The sequence below is a fragment of the Psammomys obesus genome, unplaced genomic scaffold, assembly GCF_907164565.1.
Source record: "Psammomys obesus unplaced genomic scaffold, mPsaObe1.curated_primary_1811, whole genome shotgun sequence".
Taxonomy (NCBI): domain Eukaryota; kingdom Metazoa; phylum Chordata; class Mammalia; order Rodentia; family Muridae; genus Psammomys; species Psammomys obesus.
Genome location: NW_026592710.1, coordinates 7091773 through 7118838, shown reverse-complemented (window position 1 = coordinate 7118838; position 27066 = coordinate 7091773). Strand labels below are relative to the sequence as shown.

Genomic DNA, 27066 nt, shown 5'->3' with positions numbered 1-27066 from the left:
ACAGCAAGGGGATATCGTGGACTAAAGGAGAAAGATGACAATATTGGTGCTGTTTGGTGAGAAGACTGTCAGGGTGCCAGCAGGAGAGATTTCCCCTAGGTTTGGGGCAACCTAAAGCTGGTGCATATAATTGCACAGAGTCCCAGAAGTTTAAGGGAAAGCATGCATTTCATGGGTAATCCAGGCACCAGCATCTCTTGGTAGCAGTGCTGTCCACATGATGTGTCCACCATGTGGACAGCAGCTGAGGGTTCACCCTGCCTGGGCTAGACCCGCCCTGCTCTCATGGAGCTGCTGGTGATGGTGAGCGAGCTGAGCTTGAAGCATCAGGATATCAAGCAGGTGACAAACATATTGTGGCCAGCAGGTAGGATCCCCCTTCATTCTCTATGAAGAGGTGAAGAGTTCCAAGGCAACATCCAACCCACATCACCTGGCAGGTGCATTCAGACCCACCAGAGCCTGAAAAATGAGTGCTGGAGGGCGATGGGCTTGTGGCTCAGGGGTTGTCCTGGCTAGTTTTGTGTCAACTTGATTCAAGCTTGAGTCATTTGGGAAGACGGATTCTCAATTAAAAAAATATATATATCTCCGTAAGATTGGCCTATAGACAAACCTGTAGAACATTTTCTTAATTAGTGATTAATGGCAGTGGGCCCAGCCCATTGTGCATGGTGTCACCCCTGGACTGGTGGTTCCTGAGGACTATAAGAAAGCAGGCTGAGTAAGCCAGGATGAGCAAGCCAGTAAGCAGTACCCCTCCACAGCCTCTGCCTCAGCAACTGCCTCCAGGTTCCTGCTTTGAGTTCTTGTGGTGACTTTCTTCAGTGACAGGGTGTGACCTGAGAGCTGTGAGATGAAATGAAACCTTCCCTCCCCAAGTTGCTTTTAATGGTGTTTTATCACAGCAATAGAAACCCTAAGCCAGTGGTAGGGCACCTTCCTAAAACTCAAGAGGCCTTAATTTCAAACCCCAGAACTCTCGCCACCCCTACCCCCAAAAAAGAAACAAAACAAACCAGAAACTCCTAAGCAACCGGTTATTCCCCCACCCCTCGACAGCTCGCATCCCCTTGGGCACCCACAGTGGACCAGAAGGGAGGTTAATACCTTCCCTCACGGTGTCTACATATGGAGGTGTGGACAGGTCTCTCTGCCCAACAGCAAGCTGCTTGTAAGGAGCAGGAGCTGGCACCCAGACCCCGGTGTCCTGACGGTGAGGACCAAATAGCCAGCCTCTCTCTGCTGTCCCAGCAGCTCCTTGTCAGTGTGGAGCAGTGGTGTGGGAAGGGTGGGAGAGGGCAGGGAATGGTTTCAGGTTAGAGGCTACTTCAGCTGTGGCCTCTAAGCGGCTGGAAGGAGGATGTGCTGGCTGAAACCAAGGGACGTGTGATGCCTACCTGAGCATCTTGGAAAAACTCTCTGTAGGTTCCTGGCAATGTCCTTGTGGGAGCCAGCTCTTGTATTTCAAGAAAAAAAAATCATTAAAGAAGTCCAGCTATAGAGAGGCTGTAAATGAAAAATATTGGTAGTTTGACAGTATATCCCTAGCAGCCATGATCGGTGTTCACCGCAGAACTGGAACTCCATGCCAGGAATGGATCGTGGTGGGTTTTCCAGATGGTTCCTGGGATGTCTGCCCTAAAGTTTGCACCTGCCCACCTACCTTGGAATCACAAAAGCTTGTGAATGCCATCAGCCAGGAAAGGAGAATGTATAATGACACTGGCAGAATGATGGAGGGAGCAAGGCCTCGCTTTTGGAATGGTGCCCAAAGATCTAATTCTATAAACACCCCAAGTCCTCCTTTACTTTGGACGTTAGTGATCACGCTGATAGCCAGCCCCTCGAGCTGTGGCATTCTAAACGAAGAAAATCATGGCTCTTGTCACTGGGTGCTTGTGGGTGCCGGGAAGAGAAGCAGTTTGAATCACAGATGCAGCATCTGCTGGGCCCCTGGCCTGATAAGTTCCTTATTCTTTTCTGTGCCCAGCAGAGGTGCTGCTACTCAGTTCATGCTGTATTCTCTTCCTTTATTCAGCGAGCCACGGAGAAGGGGGTTAAAACATTGGGAATCCCTTCTGTTTTAAAGTGCTGGGGACTCCTTCTTAAGCTCAAGTCAGATTCTAGTTGGTGACAGCCCAGGTCTGGACCCTGGCCCACGAAGAGGCTCTGAGACTGGAAAGAAGATTCCCACGGCCTCACCGTCTCCCCCAACCCCCCACGTCCGGGTGATTTCCAGCAAAGTCCCTGACCCCTCCCTACCTCCTCTTCCCAGCCAGGAGACAGGGAGGGTGACATTGAGCGCCAGCTCTGGGGCGTCCTAAGGGTTAACTAATTAATGGTCGGAAAGAGCTTTGAAAAAATAAAGTGCCGGATAATGGGAAGGGCAATTATGTTGGGAGAAACTCCTAATTTGGCTGGAATTGATGTTAATGATAAAGTATCTGAAACATGTAGCAAGCAGGCGTGATTGTATTTTATATGACGGAAAAAGACACTCACATGCGGGGACACAGAGAGCAGTTAATTTGGTTAAATAAAGTGAAAGATAAAAGGAACACGGACACCTTGGGACTATTTATCTGGACTTGGCGTAATACTTTGGAGCGGGAGCAGGCCTTAGGACTCTTGTTTATTTGGGATGGAAAGAAATGGGAACGTGTCTGGCGTGTGGCTCAAAGAGAGACCAGAAAAGCCAGCTTTGGTGAGGAAGCCTGACACTTCCAAGTGTCCTCCTGAGAGAGTCGTGCAGTTTTGTGAGAACCAGTGTGGTAGTGGTGGGGGGGTGTCCACTCCAGAGTGCCAGAGTTAGGGGATCTTAGAGAACGGTCCTGTGTTTTCACCTTCTTGACAGAAAGTAACTGAGACAGGGGGATGGAGAGGGGGTGGGATAGGAGTCAAAGTAGGACTCAGCATTTATTGAGTACTTCCACTTGACAGGCTGGCTGTGCGATAGGCTGTTCGGATCCCATTCTCTCCTTGAAGCAAACCTACATGTAGGCACCGTCTTTACTCCTCTCTCACGGAGAGAAATGGAAGCTCAGAAAGTAATGCAGCATGCCCAAGGTCACACGGCTAGAGAGCAATAGACCAGAAAGTTGGGCTCGGCCTGCCTGATGCTAGGAACAAAACTCCACAAAAATGATTTTGAGACTAATTAAGTGCTCTTGAGATTCATGGCTCTGCATTCCTTCACTCCATTTTGCCTGCTGGTGCGGAGGAGTAGAACAAGAGTATAGGGAGGGCTGTTGATGTCCAGGGTGTGCTGCGAAGGGCTACACCGGGTGCCGAGGTCTCCTGACCAGGGCCTAGGGCAATGCCAGCACCTCTGGGGGAGTCCGAGCCATAGTCTGAGCCTCGAGAGGACAGTGTAAGGCTGCCCCAAAGAAAGAGAGCAGCCTTGTTTTCTGGAAGGTCTGTGAGGTCCCTGCAGGTCCAGATTAGTATTCAGTATTTATAATATTTCCATAATGGTAAAACAAAAGAAAACAAGCAGAGAGAATGCATTTTTAATCACCAATCATTTCTCTTTGTTTGTTGTGAATGAACAGCGAGGTGAAATAGTATTTCATAATCACCCCATTCGAATTTTCCTCCCCACAAAGCACCGAGAAATCTCTAAATAAAATAAATAAACAAGCCAAGACCTTAAAATAAATTCCAGAGGGCAGAGTGCTACGTGTGGGTTATCACAGCTGTGGGAGGAAGGGGCTGGGAGAGGGAGGACAAAGGGCCCAGCGCTTGTCAGTTATCTGCCACCAGAGACCCCAGGGCTGAACCCCCACAGGGCAGGTGAGGAGCAACTTTCAGATCCACAGAACAGGGTGCTGTTGGTTCCCCACCTTGCATTTTTGCTTCATTTTTTTTTTCTTCTAGAATCTTCTGCTTCTCATTGTCTCACTCCAAGGGCATCCCTGAACCCTGGAGCTTCACAATCTCCTAATCAAACTTCTCACTCAAGAGACTTCTCAGTGAAGGAAGATGTCTATCTCAGGGTAGTCTGCCTCTCAGTGATTGAGGGAGAAACCATAACAAAGAGAAAGGGACCTGGTCAAGGCCTCCCAGCAAACACATACAGATGGACAAATACAGATGGGCGGGAGCTCAGAGAGCTTGACAAGCTGTCCAGTCAGCCCTTTCCCACCTGCACTTAGCTTGAGGAGTCTCTGAGAAGCCACTTAGGCCTCTGGATTACTTTATAAGGTGTTCTGTGCATATCCACATTGTCAGGTCCGTCAGCCCTAGAAAGGCACTCATCAAATGTTCATTGGATACATCAGTGTGTATGAATAGATAGACGGACAGGTGTCCAGTGCGTGGAGACTTGGATGAATGGACAAGAAAATGGGTGTGTGGATGAGTGAATGAGTGAATGGAAGGATAGATCGATTATTGAATGGATGGATGGTGGATAAAAAGACACATTAATGGATGGCGGCTTGGATGTATGGGTGAACGGTTGGAAGGATGGATGGCACAGATGGGCAGACGTATGGATGAGAAGCACAGATGGGGAGATCAGACACTAATGCTGATATTTGCTCCCTTCGCAGATCTGTGGGAAAGGCTACTTTCAGATGGCCACTGGCTAGCTAGGCAGTTCTAATGGGAGCATAGCCTGGTGGACATTGGGGGTCTGATACTCTATCTGCTAGCGAAACATTTCAAGCAAAAAAGAAATTCTCCAAGAAGAAATCTGAGGCAAGGGTCTCTGATGACCAAGTAAACCCCACTTTCAAGTAAGTCCTGTGGTAGGAGAAAGCAGTGGCTGGCTCTGTCCCCATCTGCCACCAACTCCCTGCAAGGTCACCAGAGTCAGTGGCCTCACTCTCTGTTCCTGGTTTCCACCTTTGTTGTCTGGGTCTTGGCTCTGGGTCTAGCCCTTCTCTGTGGACAGATGACCTCTATAATTCTGCTTTGCAATCTAGGTGGCCTTGTTCTCCTGTCTCCAACTCCTCCATGTCAAGGAGCCATGCTCAGTGCTACCCAACTCTGCCTTGGCCCTGTTGAGGTAGCGGGAACAGTAGCAGCAAAAAAACGTCAGAAAGCCAGGCTAGCTATTCTCTGCAGCCAAGGCCCACGCTCCCTCTGAATCCTATTGAAAAAATAATAAAAAGGTAATTACTTTGTCATTACTGAACACTGGTTTGTCTTTTTTTTTTTTTTTTCCTTAAGCCCTGGCCATAAATAACCAAGCCATTACCTCTCATAGTGGACACACATGTATACAGGACCTGACTCCTTCCATGCTCCACTCTCCACCCCCACAGTCCCAACCCATCCTACCCTACCCATATACATAATGTCACACACACACACACACACACACACACACACACACACACACACACACTTCCACCTGTCAAACAGAGATGCGACTTGCTCACTTGACATTTTCTAAGCGTTCTGTTAGGTGCTGGAAATGATAAAACAGTTACTGAGTGTGAATCCAGGCTGAAGTCTCTGTATGAATTATCTCATAGAATGCCTCCCACAATACCGGGAAGCAGATATGTCGGCATATCACAAATGGGGATACTGAGGCTGAGAAAGGCTCCAGGTCATAAAGTAAGGAGTGGAACTGGGATTTTGAACCTGTTCGACCAACTTATAAAATCCACGCTCCGACACAGAGATTATTTTAAAACACACACACACACAGGCGCAAATGCACATACAGTCTAACTTGGGCAGGGTGAAGGTGGAGGCTTCACCTACGTACTGACATGGGGTAGATGAGAGAAGGCTGCGGCAGCACAGTGGAGACCTGTAGCTCAGTCCTGGGCAGGATCACCTCATAGAAATGTCCCAGAGGCGACCACGCCTCTTGTTTTGACCTTAGTTAAAACAAGTTAGTTGCTGCTATTTTTTTCAGACAGGGTCTCATGTAGTCCCTTACTCTGTAGGGAGGATGACATCGAACTTCTGAGCCTCCTGTCTCTACGTCCCGAGTGGTACGATTGCAGCATGTTACCATGCCTGGATTTGGATTGAAGGTTGTACTGGAGTAGGAACCCAAAGGCTTTGTACACACGAGTAGAGCAGTGTGCCAGTGGGGTGGGTGTCTTCAGCCCCTTGATTTGGTCTTAATGGGTGAGTGTGAGGAAGAAAGGCCTCAGGGCAGAGGGAAGGGCGGCAGCACAGAGGCCCAGAGGTGAGGGCTGGAGAGCAGAGCCAGGCTCTAGGTAGCTCTACCTGGCTGGAGCAGAGGGTGGCGAGGGGTGGGGCTGGAGAGGCAGGCAGAGCGCTGAGTACATCCAGGCCAGCCTGGCAGAGCTGGGAGGTCCTCCCCACCCACACTCAACTACCTGGCACTCCTACCCGTGTGACACGAGGCACTTCGTTAGCAAAACAGCCCTTTCCTGCCTCCCTGGGTGGCCCCACCCTCTGTGGGACTTGGTGCCATTGGCAGCTGTCACCTTCACAGGTCCCGCTGGGAAGAAGCATGGCTACTTCTGGAGTGCCAGCGAGAGTTCCTGACCGTGCCAACCTCGGGCGGGAATCTGCCTCCTAGGCCCAGAGAGGCAGGGCCTGTGCTTGCTGAAGTGGGAGCTGATTTCAGATGCAGAGAAATGGGAGGAAGGAGAAAGGATAAGGGCTAATGCTGCGTACGTGTGGTATGTAGCAGGGGCCAGGAAGTATGGCTCCGACGAAGAGGGCAAGTAGGGAGAGGAGAGGCAGGTCTGACTTTTCAGTCTCGAGGTTTATCTTGTTCAACAAGCCCTGGTGCCAGGCCTGCCCTGCCCTGGCAGGCGTGGGCGTGGCCAAGGTGTTGGCCCATGGCTCTTCGGGTAAGAGGTGATGTCAGCAGCCAGCCCTGCCCCTCACCTGGCTGTCCCTTTGTGTATTCAGGTATCTGCTGCCAACTCAAGAGCCTGCCAGGGTACAGGACACAGCCATACTTCTAAACCTTCTTTAAAGGGACACGGGGGCCTGGCCTGGCAGTGCTCCTTAGGAAGCTCCTTAGGAAGCTGAGGCCAGTAGATCAAAAACTTCAAGGCCCACCTGAGCTGCAGAGAAAAGTTTGAGGAGAGTGTGGGTAGCTTAGTGAGACCCTGTCCCAAAATGAAAATAATAAATTTGAAAAACTAGAAAAGAAAAAACGGGTCTGGAGGTGTAGCTCCGTGGCAGGACCCTTGCTGACCACGCACAGGGCTCTAAGTTTAGTCCCTGCTGTGGAAAAGAAGGGGTCCAGAGCCTTACCAGAAAACACTCGCCCATCCAGCTCTCCCCATTCTGCCTAAGATGCACTCTCCACACTTGCCTCCAGGGTGGCTGACAAGGTGGGTGAGAGGCGATTTCAGCAGGCAGTCCCTGGGGGGTTTCCTTTCCATCTTAAGATCCATTCCACACCCCAGTGCCTGACGTTCACAGTGTGATTACATGTTCACGGTTTGTACTTTATTTATGTTGACACCCCTCACCCCAAGTTGTTTGCATTAAACTCTCCCCCAACCTCCCCCACTTTTTTTTTTCCTTGAAATTTAACACTTTTCTTCTTCTGGTAAGTGGTGTGGAGGTTGCTAAAGCTGTGAGAAAATTCGGTAGAGATTCGAGACAATGGGACCAGGGAATGTTTCCTACAAGAAAATATTAGTCATCCGGGACTCTTCCCGTGACCAGGCAGAGGTAAACACAAATACCAAAAATGTCAGTTAATGAGAATAAAGTAGGAAGAAGAAGGTCGTGGCAGCAAGAAAAACACCCAGCTCCATGCTTGGAGCTGAGACTCAGGCAGGGAAACTGAAAGCAGGTACCCAGCGGCTCTTGAGCGCAGGAAAACAGGTAGTATTTATGGCATAGAAATCCCTAAGGATTTTCTGTCAAGAGGCTTCTGGAAGGCGTAGGAAGAGGTACTGCTCAATCGAGGATGTAAGAGAGACCAGGCCCCCCTCACCCCCGCTATCCCTTCCCCCTCGTGGGCTGAGCACACAGGCCCAGAGCGTGGGTGCTGGCTGTGGGTCTGAAGATGGGAACAAGGACCTCACTTTCACTTGCAGTTCTGGAGTCCTTCACCCATCCCTGCCGAGGCTGTGGAGCTCGGCAAGGCCACTTGAACCTTGAAACAGCCCCTGCATGTGGCCAGCTTGGTTCTAATAAGGATTCATGACTGGAATCACGGGATCCTTCACCCATTAAATTAGCAGGGGTTAAAAAGAGAGAGAGAACATTGAAGGTTGGACAGAGTGAGGTGGTGGTGGGCTGGTACGACTGCCCGAGGGAGGCCAGAACCGCAGCGCTCTCCCGGAGGGGCCGATCTGGAAATGGGTCTCACAAGCTTTGAAATGTATGCATGCTCTTTAACTCAGCAAATCCACTTTAAAGAATTTATGTGATTATTTATGGACGAGGATATTCATTAGGGTTATTTATAATAATGAAAAGAATTGGGAACAAGTTCTGTGTCCAAAATTTTCAATAGTGAAGGATTGCTTGAATAAATTATCACCTAACTCCTCTGTACAGCCATTAAAAGTCACACTGTGGAAGAATATCTAAGCATGTGAAAAAAAAACATGCATGTTACTTATGTGTGGCAGGCTAAGAAGGGTCAGAAGTTCAAGGTCATTCATCCTCAGCCATATAAGGAATTCTAGACCAGCCTAGTATACAATAAAAGAAAATTACATTTTCCCTCTCTGTTTGTATTTTCTGAGTTTTTTATGGCAAATATATGTTGTGTACATAAGTAAGAGACAAATAATTGCGTACTTTGCCAGAGGAACGAGAGTGTGCTGGGGAGGAAGGACTCACAGAGCTTAACAGTCTAGATGGGATCTGAGACCCGAACTCAGAGTTCAGGAAAAAGCCCCTCTCCCTGCCTCCCTCCCGGGGACACTCCCGAGAGAGACATTGGTAAATAAAATGAATGAACTCAGCTCTTCTTATTTTTAATTACAACTTGCCCAGTAATCACCATAATCACGTCGCTGGCATTTGTTTATTTAGTCACTAGGCATCTATTGAGTACCTACTAGGACAGCAGCTTCTTGAGACACAAGGAACCTCCAAACCAGCCCCTACCTGAGGAGAGCCTCAAGGCAAAGAATGGCCCAGGCGAAACAGTTCCCTGTGTGTATGATCTGCCATGGTGTTAGTGACTGCCTGCTGTGTACAAGATACTCTGTAATGGTCAAGGGTTGTGTTTATTTGCTATTTAGATCGTGACAAGATGTAAAGGAGCCAGGTCTGGTGGTGCACACCCTGATCCTAGGACCTGGGAGTTCTACAATCAAAAGGATTGTTAGAGTTAAGGCCAGCCTAGGGTACAGCAGAATACCAGACCAATCAGGGTGGCGCAGCAAGACACAAACAAATCAAGCACACATGGAGAGCTAGCTACGCTCTTGCCTCCTTTCCCACTGCGTCTCACGCCATGAATACTGACAGCAGGCAGACGCTCTCGTTGCCCTCTTGCTGAGTCAAGGAGAGACTGCTGTTAACCTGATGGCCACGTAGCTGGTCCTGGGTTGGGGGGTGGGAACTCAGACTGTCTACTTCAGTTTCGGGGAAGATGTTCTTTGTGTCCTCATCTGTATAATGGGTATTATGTTCATCAGTGTAACTACCTCTGATTGTCTGGGACTGGGGAGACAACACAAGTGCTCCTTGACACATAGTAACCACTTGATAAACATTGGCTCCTGATATGAGGTCAGGTTTTGCTTTTAGTCTTTAGAGGATTATGTACCAAAAAATAAAAATATATATATAAAGCCAAAGGAAGAGGTAAGCTTAGCTGCAATAGCGTCCAAGGCTTTCCTAATCATACTACAGAGGCCGGCTTAAATTTGTTTGTTTCATAATCAATTATTCAGACACAGTGTTTGGCTCCTGATCTCCAGAGATAAAGACACTGTCTGCGTTCAGTGGGGGCAGTGTGTATGGGGGAGGTCTCCCTGGAGACTTAGAAATAGGATAGGCTCTTGATTACAAGCATTCCAGCCAGAGGCAGGGGACTGTCCAGTTTTCCCTGGCCAGACACGGTCTCTAGAGACACCCCTTGGTCCACTGTGGACTCCCCCAAAATGTCAGGAAGTAGAAACCCAGGTGAAGAGCACTTCATCCACTTGTGATGGTTATACTAGATCAACTGTGCCAAGCACATGTTTGGCTCTCTCTAGTCATTCTACCCTAGAGCAGACACTTCAAGATTCCTTCATTCCAGTGACTGACGCATCAGTGAGGGAGCCATTATATTCCAAGCACTGTCAGAGGTACCCAGGACACCAAGGGCCATCAAGTCCCTGTTTCCAGGATGCTTCCATTCTAGCAGAGGCAGCCAGAAAGGAAACAGGAATCGATGCACAAGCAAACTCATTGTATATCCACAAACAGGATAAAGTAACAGAGAAAGGCCAGAGCTGCTGCCGCAGGAAGCAGCAGCAGCAGCAGGTGAACATGCTCAGTGGGAGTCCGTTGGGCTCCTGCAGCCTGCGAAATGGGCTGTCCCGGGCAGGGCCCAGAGCGGGAGACAGCCTGGTGCTTTCCAGGGTGGCAGGAAGTCAGTGTGACAGAGAGAAAAGGTACAGGGGAGGGAAGTGAGAGCAAGCAGGGGTCACATCTTGAAGGACTTGCTACAGAGGAAAGAGTTGGGGTTCATTGGAAGGAATGCTCCAGGATGTGTTTTTTTGGGGAAAAAGCAAGAAAATGAGTAGAAAGAGCACCTGGGTTCAGCCCCTCTTTGGAGTCAGGGTGAGCAACAAGCCCAGGAAAGCAGGGTGGAGCCAGGACGACCTGAGTGAGGCGGGAACCTACTTTTGGAATAGAATGTCCCCTAGTCCCTTACATGTTTTTCTGCCTTGAGTTAGGCGTGGGAAGGTGTTGGGCTCCAACGGTACCCTTCTCTGTCTACCTCTCCTGGCAACCTCTTGCTCTCTACCCTTCAGCCTTCCCAAGATGCTAGTCACCTACACAGGTAAGGTTCCCATTGAGAAAGTAGGAAGAGCCTTGGAAAAGGGTTGTTAGGGCCCCCGAAGGGAAAAAAAGAGGGGTGCAGAATAAGTAGGTTAATGGGAGTTTAGTGGACGAGATAGGTTTGTGAGGTTGAGGAGACTGTGGAAAGAAATGTGTAGTGGCAGGGATGCTTCTGGTGGGAAAGGGGGCAGAGCCAGATGCTAGATGGTGACATAGAAAGACTGGCAAACTGTCACCATCCTCTTTCTAGGCAGGCCTAGTTCATTGTCTAATTCATCCGTCTCTCACTGTGGAGAGTTTGGGCTCAGCAAACACAGACCAAGTGAATGAAGGAGCAATGAACTACTCCTGGAGGAAAAGGCGGACAGGGAACAAGGAGGGACGGAGGACAGGAAGGACCAGGGAGCAGAGGAGTACTGGCTGTCCTCAGGAGCAATGACAATTACTGGCACTTACTGATCAATATCTTGGCCCAAGCCCTTTTCCTGCATTAACTTACTTTAGTCTCTCAACGCCCCCAGGCAGTACATACTGTTATTATCCCCATTTCGCTGGTGAGCCAACTGAGGCACGGGGGGGGGGGGGAGTCAAATGTCTCCTTCAAGGTCACCCAGCTGGTGAGTGGCTGGTCATCAGGCCCCTTAGGTCAAGCTGCTAACTGCTTCTTTGAGCTGCTTCGGGAGTAAATGGAGACCCTGTCAAGCGTTAGAAGACCTGCTTGGCCAACTCTCAGATGGCAGTGACTCAGTTTCCCCCGTGTGGGCTGGCAGGATTGAGTCTGAGATCTCTGGGGGATGGTAGGGATGCTGCATGTTCTCTTGAGTCACCAGGTTCGAGTATCTCAGAGATGTTGCGTGAGGAAATCCTCACCCTTGGATGGGAGAGCAGAAAGGAGAGTTAGGCCCAGGGTCTGCTGTGGCTGCAAATAGTTCCTGTGAATTTCTGGAAAAGGGAGGAAGGGAAACAACAAAATGGACCAGAGAGGTGTCTACATCCCTAAATCTGGTCTTCGTGAGCTGACCAATAGTTCTGGGGGCTGGAAGGTTTTTGTTCGTTTCTTTTGGTTTGGGTTTGGGTTTTGCTCCAGCTTATTTTCCAGCAAGTGCTGTCACTTTGCATAGCGTCTAAAGAGTGTGAGACACCTCACAGCCATGGCCGAAAGGTTGTTTTAGGGACTCTACCTCCTCAGGGCCAGAGAGCCAGGGTCCTCAGACTCTGGCCACTTGCCTCTGGACCAATGAACTTTCAGCCTGTAGCAGGGCACAGAACACATCCCAGCACGTGTATGTCCCGGCGATTGCTGTACAAGATGTGGGGTCATGAGGCTGAGCAAAAGCCTCAGGGTAGGCCTCAGTCCCCGGCCACCGGCACTGTTTTACCAGCCTGTAACATTTTCTTTTCGCCTAACACACTGGGTAAAAGCACAAACCCAAAGCTGGGTCATAGTTTGCATTTTTGTTCTTTTATTCAATTAATAATTTACCTCCTTAGTACTATTGTGGTCAGTCTCTCACTCATCTTGTCTTATGGGATCCCCCTGCTATCCCTTCCTGTCTCACTTCTTCAATTTCCGTCCTAAATTTCTGCAGTAGAAAAAAAAAAAAATTAACACCATCACTGGTTCCATGCCGGGGTGTGGTGGCCTGGCTGGGAAAGGCAGGACCCAGGCTGGGGAGCCCTAGGACCCACGTGCGTGTGGACAGAGGAGGCCCTGCTAGTGTGCAAAGATGCAAGGTGTCCTTCAAGAGAGAAGAGAGAGGCTGTCACCTTCCGCTGCCAGGCCAAGGCAGCGGCTCTCCCAAGACACGTTGCTTTCTTTCGCTGTGGCTCTTTTCACTCTCCAGTATTACCGTTTTAATGTACGTGATTTGCCCTCCTCCCGCGCACAGAGTAAGGTCATTCTGCATGGCCTGTCTTGCTCACTTCAGGATTTATTTCTTGCACAAGAGCTAAGTGAACAAACCCCCCTCCCCCGCAGAGAGTAAGAGCAAAGAAAATATCAAACAGGGAACCATTTCATTCGACCCTTCTAACAGCCTGACTTGGGGGGAAAAAAAATAAAGCCAGTTTTCATTGAAAAAAGTAGGACCCAAACTCGGGGCGTCAAGGGGTTCAGAATAGCTGGAAAGTAATGCACCCTTGTCTCTTTCTCTCCTCTGTCCCGGTCTCAACTCCATTCACAGGATGTAGAAACCTCCCGGAACCGCAAAACGGAGCAGCGCTCCCCGATGCTGCTTCGCTGACCGAGCTCCGCGCGCGCACGCGGAGCCCAGCCTGGGCGGTGGGTGGGAAGAATGCGAGAGGGGACGGTCTGGGGGTGTGAGGGTGGAGCAGAGCTCGGTCCCGCGATCCGGCCCGGGTTTTGCATGCCACCCACTCGCCCGCTCGGCCGCGGAGAATTCCATAATCACAGCGGGCGAGAGCGGAGACTGGGAGCGAAAAATCCGGGATCCGGCAACTTTGGTCGCGCATGCGCGCCCGCGGCGCTCCATCCCAAACACACACACATTTTTCCCCGGACTTGGAAAGTCACCCAAAGCCGCCCCAAGTGCAGGTAAGAGACTCGGCGCTCCTTCCACCGCGCCCCCTCAAGCCCTCCACCTCTGCGGGCCTATCGGGGCGCCTCCAGGCTTCACCCCTGTCCCGGTGCAGCCCATTACCCCAGGGGTTGCCGCTTGCAGCAGGGAGCGGGCGAACGAGCGAACGACCGAGCCAGCCAGCCCGAGAGCGGCGGCTGCCACCAAACTCCGACCGTGCGGGAGGTAGGGGGCACGGGGGGCTGGCACCCCGGCGCGGGGCGGCGCGTCGCCCGCAGTGACCAGGGGCATGCCCGGCGAGCCGCTCCAGGGGAGGGAGGGCTGCAGCTCCCGGAGGGGGGGGTCATCTACTCCAGCTGAGGGGTCGGCGGGGCAGGGGAGAAGAGGGGGAGGTGCCAGGCACGAGTACAGGACTTTGCAACTAGGGTGGGGGCGCCCTCCGCGCCCCGGGCTGGGGGCGCAGGTGCCTGCCAATACCGGCTGGTCGTTCCTGCTCCCACGCCCCCCTCCTGCCGTAGAGGGGTCGCGAGCTGTCTGGAGAAGAGGAGGAGGCAGGGGTGAGGGGCTCCTGGGGTGACTTTTGGAGACTTTGCCCAGGGGAAGGGGTGGGTGGGGATCTTCTCCAGCCGGCTCTTGCGCCCGGGCACCGGGGTGAGTGTGCCGCCGGCAGAGGTAGGCAGCGTCCGCGTGGGCGCGGGGTGCCAGGGGGAGCTCCGTGTGGGAAAGCCGAGGCGAGAGGGTTCTTGGAGGAGGGAGCGGCGCCCCCTCTTCTCCCCAAGCCTGGGAAGTTTATCTCAAGTGCGGCGCTCCGAGCGCGGCAAGTGGCGCTCCTCTCCCCCCACCCCCACCCCCGGGGCTCCCCGGCTCGGGCTGGCAACGCGGCGCTGGGGCCGGAGAGTCGGAGCAGCGGCCCCGGCGGCTCAGCTGCCGGCGGGAGCTCGCCCGGGGCTGGGGAAAAGTTCCGAGGGAGTTGTGGCGGCTACTGTGTGCGCGAGAGAGAAGTTGCGCCCGCCCGGGGGGTTTGGGACCCCGGGCTAGCAGGCCCGATTGCGGGTGGAGCGGTGAGCCGGGGCGCCGGGGCTGGGCTGGGGGCCCTCCCCATGGGCGGGGGGCATCGGAGGTGTCCCGGACCCTAGGTGGGCCGAGGAGCACCCAGGGGCTTAGCGTTGGGAGAGGAGTCTCCCTGAAGCCAAGGGCACGGGGCTGAAACAGGCTCCTGGTAGAGGGCAGAGAGGAGAGCAGCTTGAGGGGCACAGGGGACAGTAAGGGGGAGGTGGCGGGGCCACCGGGACACTCGGGTCGAGCTTCAGCGCGGGAGCGTGGAGCGCTCACTGCCGGGATGTCGGGGCGCGGGGCTCCGGGGGGTGCGCGGGAATCCGGGGGGACCCCGCCGGAGGGCTCCGGGACGGGGGGCTGAGGCGGCCGGGCGGAGCGGCAGCCGGTTTATTTTTACTCGGTGGCATTTGCAGAATGTGCAGCTGATGACCGCCGGCCGCCAGGAAGTTTTGCTTTCTGTTCTCGCTCTGTCTCTCCGCAGCCAGCGCGGCCGGGAGCGGGGGAGCCGGGGAGCCGGGCCGGGAGGGGAGGGGAGGGGGCGGCCACGGGGGGGGGGGGGGGCGGGGGGGCCCCGGGGCCGCGGGCGGGGTGCCCGGGGGCGCCGGGCCGCGGAGCCGCGGCGGAGCGAGCGTCCGTGCCCAGCGGGCGGACCCTCCTCCGCCAGGGGAACAGGTGTATGCGCCGTCAATCACGGCGGAGGCACCGGGGGGCGTCGGGCGGGATCGCAATAATAGCTCTTTCCCCAGGGGGTGGGCGCGGATTCCTCCTCCGAGCCCCGCCGGCGGGGTCCGGAGCTGGGGGAGAGGAGGAGCGGGCCGGGGACCGCGTCTCCCCGCAGACAAGTTTCTCCGCACTCAGCCCCGCCTGGCGGAGCCGGCCGGCGCGGCGAGGACCTTCCCCGGGCAGGGCGACGGCGCGGGCGCCCGGGCTGAAGATGCGCCCCGCGGGGCTAACACCCCTCCTCCGAGGCGGAGCTCCCCCAACCCCGGCTGAGGCTTGGGGACACCGAGGGTGTACGTCGCTTCTCCAGAGGAGTCTTGGGGGCGGCCCGGCCCTCGGCTTGTGTGTGTGTCTGTGTGCGACTTGTCCAGCCAGCGCTCAGAACAGTTACAGAGCTAGGGCTGGGACGGGGTCCGGGATGGAGGGGTCTCCGGACAAAGTTGGCTCGTTCAGGCCGTCTGTAAGCTGGTGCCGGCGCGCGGTGAGAGCGCACAAGGGGACTGGGAAACAGATCGCCTGGCAACGTTAGTGACACCCCTACCCCCGGGCCCAGCGTGCGCGCGTACACACACACACACACACACACACACACACACACACACACACACTCACACACTCACACACTCACACACACACTCACACCGCCGTCTTAAAGGGAGCTGTCCCGGCTGAGCAGGAGCAGCTGCGCCAGGCGGGGGGCGGGGGTAGTTGGTCCCCCGGGGCTGCGCCCCGACTGCACTCCACGTGCCCGGAGGGGGCGCTGGGCAGATCCGCCAGCGCTTGGCTGGAGCCCCGGTGGCGGCCAGGCGGTGCGTCCCGGGCGGTCCTGACGCCCAGCACCGTCTCAAACAATTGGAACCACTTTCCCACTTCCCAAACTTTAGCTGTTCATGCTTTGCCCCTCGCTGGAGCTCTCGGGCCCTTTCCTGGACACGGAAGGAGAAACTTCTGCAGTCTCCGCGGCCGTCCAGCGTCAGTCTTCCCGGAACCTGGCGCATCCAAGACACCCCCTCACCCCATCTTGTTAGGCACCTTAGAGGCAGTTTAACGAGGGTTTATGGGAATATTGTTGAACTTCAGTAATCAGGTTTCCAGCGATCTTATGCCTCCTGTTTAATTTATTAGACTAGTTATTTATTCTGTTGATGATAATCTGTTGCTGGTTTCTATGGAGATGTTAAACTGATCTCTTTCAGAAATCAAACTCCATATGCACTTAAAACGTTTAAAGAGCCAGCGCCTCCCTCTCTCCCCACCTTGCCCTTTTTTGTTTTATTTTGTTTTTTAGACTTTGCACCTTCGTGTCTCGCCCTGAATATCAGTTCATTTTATTTCCTTCTGACGAAGGAGAGGAGCCCGGGAGACTCCCGCTTCGTGGCAAGTAGAGCTTATTATGGCTAACAGAAAAAGAAGGCTTTGATCAGCAAGTTGCGTCACCGTTTAAAACACATCATCTCACCACCAAGCCCCCCCCCACAGAAGAGCAAAATTCTTTCAAGATCAAAGGGGCCAATCTGAAAAAGAAAAAAAAAAAAAAACTATTGTTAAAAAAAATAGGAAAGTCAGCTAAATAGGCACCTCCTCCTTTCTATGTGCTTGCCTTGTGTTTCAATGATTTTCTGAATAAGGAAAACAAAATTCAACTCATTTTTCATTCTTATTAATAGTGTATCTTGCCCCCCTCTCTTAATTTAAAAAGTTCAAAGTTAAATTTCTCTGCCTGTGGGGGTTGAGGTATATTTACTTTCTTTGAGATCCTGACCATCTGTTTTTGGAAATTTTGCCTCTGGGAAGAAGGGGAAAGGATTTTGCTCAAAGTTAATAGAGTGCTTTAATTTTTCTCCCCCTTTTGGAAAGTAGTCACCCAAAATTTTTAAGTCCTAATTTTTTCTCTTGCTCTTTAAGAGATTAGTAACGTCTGGTTGGTGTCTAAAAGCACACCAACTTTTCCTCTTTTCTCCTCGGTGCAGTTTTTTCCCCCCTGTACACTTGTGACTTTGGTGGTCATGATGGGGGGGGGGGTCGGTGAATCAAGAAAGTAAGGCAGAAAAAAATCGTCTTGATTGGTGACATTCTGAAAAATTGCAAACCTACTCTGGCTCTGATATTTATCACACTGACAGATATGATACAAAGCGATTGCATTTCGTAATGATCCTTGGGGACTAAGTTGTAGGTAAAACCATTTAATGCATTTTTAATATTAAAGTAAGACCCAGGCTCCATTCTCTTGGAGGTAGGGGAATGGGTGTCCTTCTACAGAGCTGGTGCTTTCTGAGTAGCCCCCCCCCATACATTTCCATTTACTTCGTGTGGGGGGGGGCATCATACAGGACATTTGGCTTTCATAAATAAATTTATATCTGGCCAGAAGGCCCAATACTAAATAAGAGCTCACTTAAAAAAAAAAAATCAAGACTCCACCCTGCTATAAGAAATAAAACAGGCAGGACTGCCCCCCCCACCCCTGCTTCTCTCTTCCATGCTCTTATTTTGCAGGGGGTGGGGTGATTGTTGCTTTTCAGTTCACAGGAGAGAGGGGGAAGCTGATCCTGTTATTTCCCTCTTTGCTATATTTTAAATTTTTGTTTGATTTGGATTGCAAACAGAGCGGAGGCTTAGGAGTAAAAAGAGCACTGTGGCTTTAAACTCAGGAGTTTGCATATTCTCCTTGTATCTTTCCCCTTTGCTAATTATTGTGTTGTTTTCAGAGCAAATATGTCATATCCATGGCGACCGGGCAGGTTTATTGTCTTTCTGAAGCAATAGCTCACATAAGTAATTAATGACTTTCTTTTTTTTCCTCTGGCTTAGGTTAAACAGATCATTCAAGGAAAGTCATCTCTCTCTCTCTCTCTCTCTCTCCCCACTCTTGTTTGTTTTTTTTTCTTTCTTTTTTTTTTTTTTCTTTTTAAAGCTCTGTAACATAAGAACATGAGTTAGAACAAGAAAATACTTTAACTGAAAGAGTCAACAGTTTATTTCGCCCGGCTTCTTTTAAAAGCTGAAATGTCAGCCCTCAGACCTGGGCACTGTCATCTCCCACCCCTGCGCAGTGCCGTCCATGCGTGGGCTGCTAGCGCCCGGAAGGCCTGCAAGCGCTGGTGCTGGGTGTGGGGTGCTGGAGGAATGTGCTTTTGAGACTGGGGGCAGCAGTTCAAAGTGAGTATTTCTCCTGTATTTAGCAGAATTTAATTAAATTGTTTACAGGGAAGAATTAATGAGTTGGTGGCAACATGCCCCCATGCCCCTCTTTTTCTCAGTCTGTTAATTGGAAGGATGAAGTTTTTCTTTTCCTATTCACCTTCAGCATCCTCCAGCCTTTGTCTTAAGTGCCTTTTCCTGGGAAAGTAGGTTTTGGAATCTCCTCTGGTTAATATTTCCAACATGATAGTAGACTTTGGGTTTCTCTTTTCTTTTTTCCTGTTAGACTTCCAATGTGAGGCTGATTCTTTCTTGGGAATCAACAGTCTGGTCAGAACTTAGATCTTGTAACTTTGTTTTTCCTTGGGGAAAGAGGACCCTTTTAGCATGGAAAATTGCGTGGAGGAGGAAGCTCCCTACAGCACACTGTGACTAGCGTGCTGTGCACACAGCGTTAAGAAGGCAGAGGCCACCCTTTTCTCCTTCCTCAACAGTCACCTTGTATATCTGTCTTACATGGGCCTTCGCTAGCAAGAAGGCTTATGATGTCAGCCTTTAACTTTAGAAATGTGTTAGGTTTTCTACCCGCCAGCTGCTCCTTCGCCCTCCCCAATAACATTAAGCACACTGACACTGCCTTCCCCACCTCTTTTAAACATTTCACAGAGAGCCAAGGTTTTGCGTGTGCCCTTCAAAAGCGGGGGGGGGGGGCAGTGGGAGGTGGAGAGAGAAACGCTTGTGTTGTCCTCAGACACAATTTAAAAGAATATTTTCCTCCTTCTGAAGTAGGACTAGTGCAGGAAGGTTGGGAATCATCGGGAAGAGTTTTTTTTTTTTTTCTTCTTTTTTTTTTTTGGCATTGACAATAAAAATCTGAAAAAGAGAGATTTATTTGGCATCTGGTTTCTGAAAAGGAGAAGAGAAGGCAAGGCTGATGCTGGGACTCCAGTAGAGCTCTAATTGAGCCCGTAACCTCTTGATGTCTATATCAGAGAAGCAGGCATGAGCGGAGGGACCGGGCTGAGGCAAACAAGCCTGCTGGAGGAGCTGGGGGCTGAGGCACGGGGGGAGGGAGGTAGATTTAATTTATAGACATTTTAAAAACTGTAATTTCATTAGGATCTGCTCTTCCTTTTCTCTGAAGGGCAGCCCGGCAGACCGATAAGGCTGCTCCCTCTGCCCGGGATTCGAGTGTGTTTGCTGGGCGCAAGTCTCCGTGTCCTTGGCAGCTCTGAGCTCTACTTGGTTTCTTCTCTGCCACTGGCTGCTGCCTTCCTCCAGCCCATAGTAAACCCCTGAGTAGCTGAAAGTCAGGTGTGGCTCTGGCTGCCCCAGGATCTCCCCTCTGGTGCCGCACTGCTCAGAGAGCGGGTCTGTCTACTGCCTGGGCAGTGGCGTCTGTGTGCCTTCCATCTGTCACCCGGCTGCCTGTGGCTCCAGTGGCGGGAGTCCACTGGAGGAAGGGGACAGCCCCGTCTCATCCCCCCTCAAGTCCACCAAGTTAAGTTGCTTTGGTTCAGAGGCCACAGCTTGGCGGTGGGGGCTAAAGCCTGTCGTAAATTCTGCAAAAATTAATCAACCGTTTAAGAGCTTCATGTTAACGAGATTTTTTTTTTCAGGCGAGCTGCCCCCACTCCTGTCCAAAGTCCGGCAGAGTGAGGGGTGGCCTGTCCTAGGAGAGGGGGAGGGCAGTTGTCGTCTAAAAAATCATAATAATTGAAGACAATTAGTGAGAGGCCAGAGAAAGATGAATATCCTCAAGTGCCTTTTGTCAATGTTGTCTCTCAGGACCCCCCCCCCCCCCAGCCCACCTCTGGTCTGGATTTGTCCCGTGTGTCTTCTGTGGAGAAGACACTTAGGGAAAGAGAGCAAGGGGGATAGGTAGAGGGAGAAAGGGGGAGAGAGAGAGAGAGAGAGAGGCAGGCACATATCGCCTTCGGAACTCATTATCATTCTTAATAAGTCTTAAGGAATACAGAGGAGCATTGAGTGTAAACGCTGGGTAATCCTAACACTTTTCAAGGTGAGAGGAGTCTCGAGGACACAGAGGAAAGAGGCAGCCGCAGGGGAGGGCCCAGAGACCCTGGGGGAGTAGAGGCCCAGGCTCCAGGAGGTTCCTGAAGAGGCCTGGAGGTTGGGGTTGGGGCACCCCAAAATGTCTGAAGTGGGAGGGGTGGTCTGAGTGGGCACGAAAGGCATCTTCAAGATTGGCTGTCTTCTTAGGGGAGAGAGCAGGATGATGAAGTCAACTGTGCCTTGCTGGAAGGGGGTGGGCAGGGGCAGCAGGGCCTTTGCCTCCTTCTGGGCTGTATCCCTAGTACTTAGGCCTAAGGCTCCTGGAGGAGCTCCAGGCTGGGGGGTTGGGAGAAGGGCCTTGCCTTGTTCCATATCCCTGCTACCGGAGGAGGTCCAGGCTGGGAGGGGGCGGTAGAGGGGGCTTGTCTTGTCCTGTACCCCTGCTACAGTCCCTCAGGATTTCACAGCAGTAGCTGTTCTAGGAAGCTGGATGGACAAGTGGCGGCCAGAGCTCAACTCTGGACACTAGGTGGCTTAGAGGATCTGTGAGGCTCACCCAGCAGCAAACTGGCTGCTGGCTCTCAGTCTCTCAGCTGGTGAGCTCCACCGTTCATTCGCTCTGCCTGCTCACTGCCAGGCAGTGCTGATGACAGGCAGGAGGGCAGTGGGCACTGGCCCAGCGGTGCCTCATGGGCTGGCCTCGTTCTGCTCAGTTCCCGGGCACAGCAAGGATAAACCAGGGCCAGCTTCCTAAGGAAGACACCGGCTGGGGACTCTGGAGCCCATGTCCTCCTCTTACTCCTGCCTTAGCTACCACGCACTCTGAGCTTGACAGGGGTCTGAGATGTGCACGTCTCTTATCGAGAATCTCTTAATATTAAAAAAAAAACCCAAAACCTCATAATCATAAATACCGCTTATACTTTGAGGGGTCTCTCCGATCTTATAAACCCAGGCTGAGAACCCTCCAGGGCCCTCTGCTCCAGGAATAGGCTGCATTCCAGTTCTCAGAGATTGGGGACAGCAGCAGGAAGGAGGCAGGATGGTCCTCACTCCCACTCCCACCAGCTTGCCTCAGGCCTGAGAGGGGAGGATGCTTCAAACTGTCACCAGGGGGACCCTACAGATGAAGCCAGGCCACACGCAGGTTGTCCTCTGTGGAACCAAACTGTGCTTGCTGTGGCGGAGTCTTGTCATGAGTAGCTTCTCCTTGTCCTGCTTATGTTCTCTAGGCGTACCAGACATTGCAGAAGGGTCTCAGCCAAGGTCACGTGCCAGACGTGGGGAGTTTACCCTGGGGAGGGAAGTGGGCTGCCATCGAGCAAAATGAAGGTTTGGCTTCTCATAATGTGTTGAGGGAAAAAAAGATTAAAAAGAAAGAGAAGCCCAAACTCTGTCTTTCCCCACAACTCCTGGGGAGCATTTGGAGCATGTGTGGGAGTATGAGGTGAAGGCTGGGGGCTGCGCTGGCGTGACGTCCACAGGGAGCAGGTCGGGTTAATGGCGGGTACGTTCTGCCTTTCCGTGGTTTAAGAGCAGTAATGTCCAAATTGCATGCCCTGCGCGTGACTTGCTAACGAGATTTACTGAAAGAGAGCTGAGTTGTGTCTCCAGTGCTGGGTGGGTGAGACTGTGTGTGGTGTGTGCAGTGTATGTGTGTGTGTGTTGTGTGTGTGCATGTGTGTGGTGTTTGTGTATGTGTGTGGTGTGTGTATATGTAGCGGTGTAGATGGGCATGTGTGTATGATGTGTGGTGTATGTATGTGAGATGTGGTGTGTGTGTTTGTGTTATATGTGCGTGGTGTTTGTGTATGTGTGTGGTGTGTGTGTGTGTGGTGTTTGTGTGTGTGTGGTGTGTGTATATGTACTGGTGTATATGTGCATGTGTGTGTGCTGTGTGGTCTATGTATGTGAGATGTGGTGTGTGTGTGGTGTGTGGGTTGTGTGTGTGCTCTGTGTGGTGTGTGTGTATAAATGGGAAGGGGTGGGGGAATGTGCTCTGCCAGACCTGGCACCCTTCCCCAGAACTAATTGCTGGCAGGGTACCCACAGGGGCTGTGCCAGCATATAGCCGCCCCCTGGCCCCGGGGAGCTCAGCTGTGCAGCTTGTGTGCGAGGGCCATTTCCGGGCCCGCTGGTCCTGGGTTGCTTGGGAATTTCAGGGAAATCTTATTCTTGGGGAGTGGGGAGATGGCCCGTACCTCTGGCTGAGGGGAGAGAAAAGTGAGACACACGAGGGCAGACTCTGCTCTCCTGTCATCCCAAGCTCCAAGTCTCTGTGTCCGCTTAGGGTCTCATGAGCATGGCTGGGTGTGTTAGGATCAGGAGCCTCTGGCCCACTTTTGGCACTGTGCTACAGCACTGTGACCTTGGGTAGATCCTTTGCTCTTTTCCGGCCTCAGTTTCCTGTCTTGTCAAATGGCCTTTGACGGGACTGTCTTCACAGGGTCGTCTTGACAGTCTGCCGGGTTCCTGGCTGTGAGTGTCCTTTGAAAGTAATTAGATGTAATGAAGAATTTATCATGGTCATGTTGTCAAGTGCGGGACGTCCCCAATGTCAGATGAGCTGGTTTTATGCAATCTGGTATGAGTCTCTAAGGGGCCCCCTGCTGAGTTCCACTCCAGAAAGGGCCCGGACACTGACTGTGGTGCTGAGGTTGTATGTCTGTGTCAGATTCTGAGCTGGTTCTTTTGCTGGGACATTGGGGTTGCTTTTCCAGCAGTATAGGGATTCTACAATGGATATGCGGGGGCATGTTTCGGCCTGTGGCATCCCCAGTGACCATGATGAGTTATGTGTACTTTCTAGCTGGTGAGACCGGGGGTCAGAGTCATGTGATTTCTCCCCAACGACTTAACGGGCCTCTTCTCATATGTAAAAGGGAAAACATGCTCATTATCCATCTAGGGCTAAGAACCCATTGGTTGTAAGATGATGGGATGGTAGTTGGACATCTGAACTTTGTCTCACCTCTCTGGATATTTTAGGCAAGGTCAAGAGGCCCACATATGAGGTCAATCCTAAGCCGGGACCAGGGCCATTACTTTCTCCTTCCCTTTGTGGTTGGAATTGGTGTCCAGTGGGGTCAGAGCTGATTGCAACAGGACATGGGAGATGGAAGGAGGGCAGACCCAGGAATTGGCCTGGGGTACGTGTGGATGCTGCTCCGCCTGTGGGAAGAGCTTACAGGTTGAGCTAATGGGACTCGGAGCCCAGCTGCACTGAATGCAAATCCTGATTCTCCTGCTTGGGTGGATGAATTCTCGATCTGTTGTGTCCATGTTCTGTAAAATGGGACTGGGACTGCCTCCCTGCTTCGAGGGTTGCTGTGGTGGTTAGGACAGGAGGGTGTGCGGCTGGCGTTGCTGAGGTTCGTCCTGGAGCTTTATGGCATGGCTTAGATGCTTAGAGCCATTTTCTATCTGCCCTTGAGTGGGCCTGCCTGGAGCACTCCAGTGCGAGGAGTCCTAGGAGACAGGAAAGGCCAGGAGAGAAGGCAGAGGGGCATGGAGGCAGTGGTCGAAGGAGGCGGAGTGGGGGGCGCCGGAGGGGAGGGCGCTCATGGAGGATGGGTGTACAGAACTCCATCAGCCTCTCTCATTTCACTGTGCTACGCCAAAACACCCCGGTTCTTGTTTCACTATCTGAGATCTGGAGCAGGTTAATTTCCATGACGAACTCCAGGCCACAGGCTTGGAGGATTTATCTAATTAAACTGATGCTTTTTGCTAAGAAAGGAGGAGAGGGAAGGGGGAAGGGGGAAGGGGGAAGAGGAGAAAGCACACAGTAGGGAGGGAAGGACTGAAGCAAAGGGAAGAAGAAAGGAAAAGGCGAGGAGAAGGAAGAAAGGAAGGAAAGACAGAGGAAGAAGAAAAGGAGCAAGAAGGAAGGCCTGGCAGTATTCTGGTGGGGAAGCTAGGAGCCTCACTGGCAGGTCATGCTGCATTTTCCTTCTTGTCTTCTCTCCTTTATTTCTAAAAGAGTTTGGGGCTGGGAGGGAAGAGCTGGAGAATTTGGGGTTTGAAGCCCCAACTGGCTAATCAAGTAGCCACTGCTCTGTGGACATTTCTAGAATGAAAATCTAGCTCAGGTATTTTCTAGTCACATGGGCCAGTGACTAAATTGGCCAACACGGAGACACACATAGAAACATACAGACACACACACAAACATACACACACTAAACATACACAGACACACAAAACATGCACACACACACACACACCAATATACATATACACAAACATACAGACTGCACACAAACATGCACAGACACACGAAAACAAACACACACAGACACACACACACAAACATATATACCCAAGCATATGTACACAGAGACACACACACACAAATGTAGAGACACACACAGACACACAAACCCACTAACATACATACCCAAGCATATACACACAGACACACATAGAAACATAGAGACACACACAAACATACATAAATACACACAAACATACATACCCAAACATACACACATGCAGACACAGACACACAGAGACACAGACACAAGCATACACACAGAAACATGCAGACACACACACACACACACACACACACACACACACACACACACACCCTATCACAGAAGGTTCTGTAGACAATACTCTGAGCTAGGCCTGGATGCAGGAGCCCGGGGGACAGTAATGAGGTAGGGCGAGGGGGTGTTCAGCAGTGGCACACAAAAAACAAGCGGGGGTCACTGGCTGGCAAGGTGACCCCGTTGGTAAAGACACTTGCTGCCAAGTCTAACAAGCTGAACTCAAGCCCCTGGGTCTGCATGGTGGAAAGAGGAAAACAATTCCGTAAGTTGCCCTTTGACCTCAACATGTGTGCTATGGTATGCACAAAACAACATCTATAAAAAGAGGAGTCGCCCTGCTGACCATAATCATCATCGCTGTCTTCATGACAGGTATTGGAAAGCTTCAGTGACTGCAAGTTCATGGGGACATTCCCTTACCAAACGCTGATTTACCCACAAACCCTGTTTTGTAGAATGACTTTGAGTAGGGACCCCTGCACCAAACCCCTGTTTCCTAGGAACCTAACTGAGGTCCTTTCTCTCCACTCACCCCTCCGTTCTCTACGCAGGACAACTTAGAGTTTCCTAGAGTTAACTCAGTTCTGTTGAGAGGTGGTGTCTCTTCACTCCAGCACACACACACACACACACACACACACACACACACACACACTGGCTGTGCCACATTAAGAGCAAAGCAGGAAAAAAACCCACCCCACGGAATTAAAACGGAGTGTGGACGAGACCCTGCGCTGTGGGCTGGGTTGTTTCCGAGGTGGGCAGGGGTCAGCGGCCTCAGGAGGGCTGCGTGTGTTTTTTCCCGGACATTGCCCAGTGCCCTGTGCGCTAATGCGGAGCTGAAAAGTCCCCTGCATTGTGCAGGCTCCTTCCCCCGTGAAAAGGCAATTGAGTCAGTGAGTTCCGACTGGATTGAAGCTGACAGTAAACGAGGAGGATTTGGCATGGGTAGAAAAGAAGCTGCCCCTCGCCTCCCCTCCCTCGCCCAGGCTCACATCCCTCCCTAAATTCCCAATGCTTGTTTGGCTTTTTTTAAAAAGGGATTTTTGTAAAGAATTACGATTTCTTTTTGTATGTGTCCATATTGCCACTGGGGTTATGTCCAGGCCTGCCTTTCTGCCAGGGATGGCCTTGCTCCTACCTGCCAGGTGCCATCTCCCAGCCCCTTGCCGCCTCTGTGGCTCCACACCAGTGATCCTGAGTGAGTTAAGGGCTGAATCCACCCTCGACCGGGCTGTTCGCTTAACTCTGGGCTTGTGAATGAAGCGATGTGCTGTGCTCAGCATGATTGGAGACTGTCTGCCCCAGTGACCCAGCAGCCCCCACCCTGCTGGCCTCCATCTTTCCCGGGGCCTGCTGCTAGGCCTCGGGACCCCCGCCCAGGCAGTCTTGCAAGCTGATAGCCCGTGCTGGGGTGAGGGGGGCTTTGTCTCGTGTCCTCCTACAGCCAGCCTCCCGTTAGGACCCCATTTGAATGTTAGGAGAAAGGGCACCCCGTTTTGAGCGGGCGTCATCGCATCATCCCCGGTTGGAGAAGAAGGCTTGCAGCTTTGAGGGCTATGCCAAGGGTCTAGCCCCCGCCACCACCGTTCTCTTCGCCATGATGTCCATTCCCCACCAGCCGGCCAACAGATGTCCACATGCCTCCGCCCTCAACATGGCCTCACCTCCCTAGACCTCCCCATTTAAACAGAAGGGAACTGCCCACCCCTGCGCGCCACCCTCCCCCACCTCAGCCACACTCTATGCAGTGTGCGTGCAGTGTGTCTGCAGTGTAAGTGCAGTATGTATGCAGAGTGTCTGCAGTGTGTATACAGTGTGCCTGCAGTGTGTGTGCACAGTGTGTGCAGTGTGTGCAGTGTGTGCAGTGTGTATACAGTGTGCCTGCAGTGTGCGCAGTGTGTGCAGTGTGTGCAGTGTGTGTATACAGTGTGCCTGCAGTGTGTGTGCGCAGTGTGTGCAGTGTGTGCAGTGTGTATACAGTGTGCCTGCAGTGTGTGTGCACAGTGTGCGCAGTGTGTGCAGTGTGTGCAGTGTGTGCGGTGTGTATACAGTGTGCCTGCGGTGTGTGCAGTGTGTGCAGTGTGTGCAGTGTGTATACAGTGTGCCTGCAGTGT

General features: G+C 52.1%; 1 protein-coding gene across 3 annotated transcripts in view; it reads left to right on the top strand.

Annotated features, from left to right (window-relative positions):
* The first annotated feature begins 13369 nt into the window (after positions 1-13369).
* Positions 13370-27066, top strand: part of Casz1 (castor zinc finger 1) — a 143932-nt gene continuing 130235 nt past the window's right edge. Inside the window, exon 1 of one of the 3 annotated variants that reach the window (XM_055615185.1) lies at positions 13370-13474. The gene's annotated coding sequence lies outside the window, so the exon portion shown is untranslated. Of the gene's footprint in view, positions 13475-13656; positions 13683-14470; positions 14519-27066 lie in introns of those variants that run through there. The other 2 variants (XM_055615187.1, XM_055615186.1) reach the window with 2 other exon arrangements.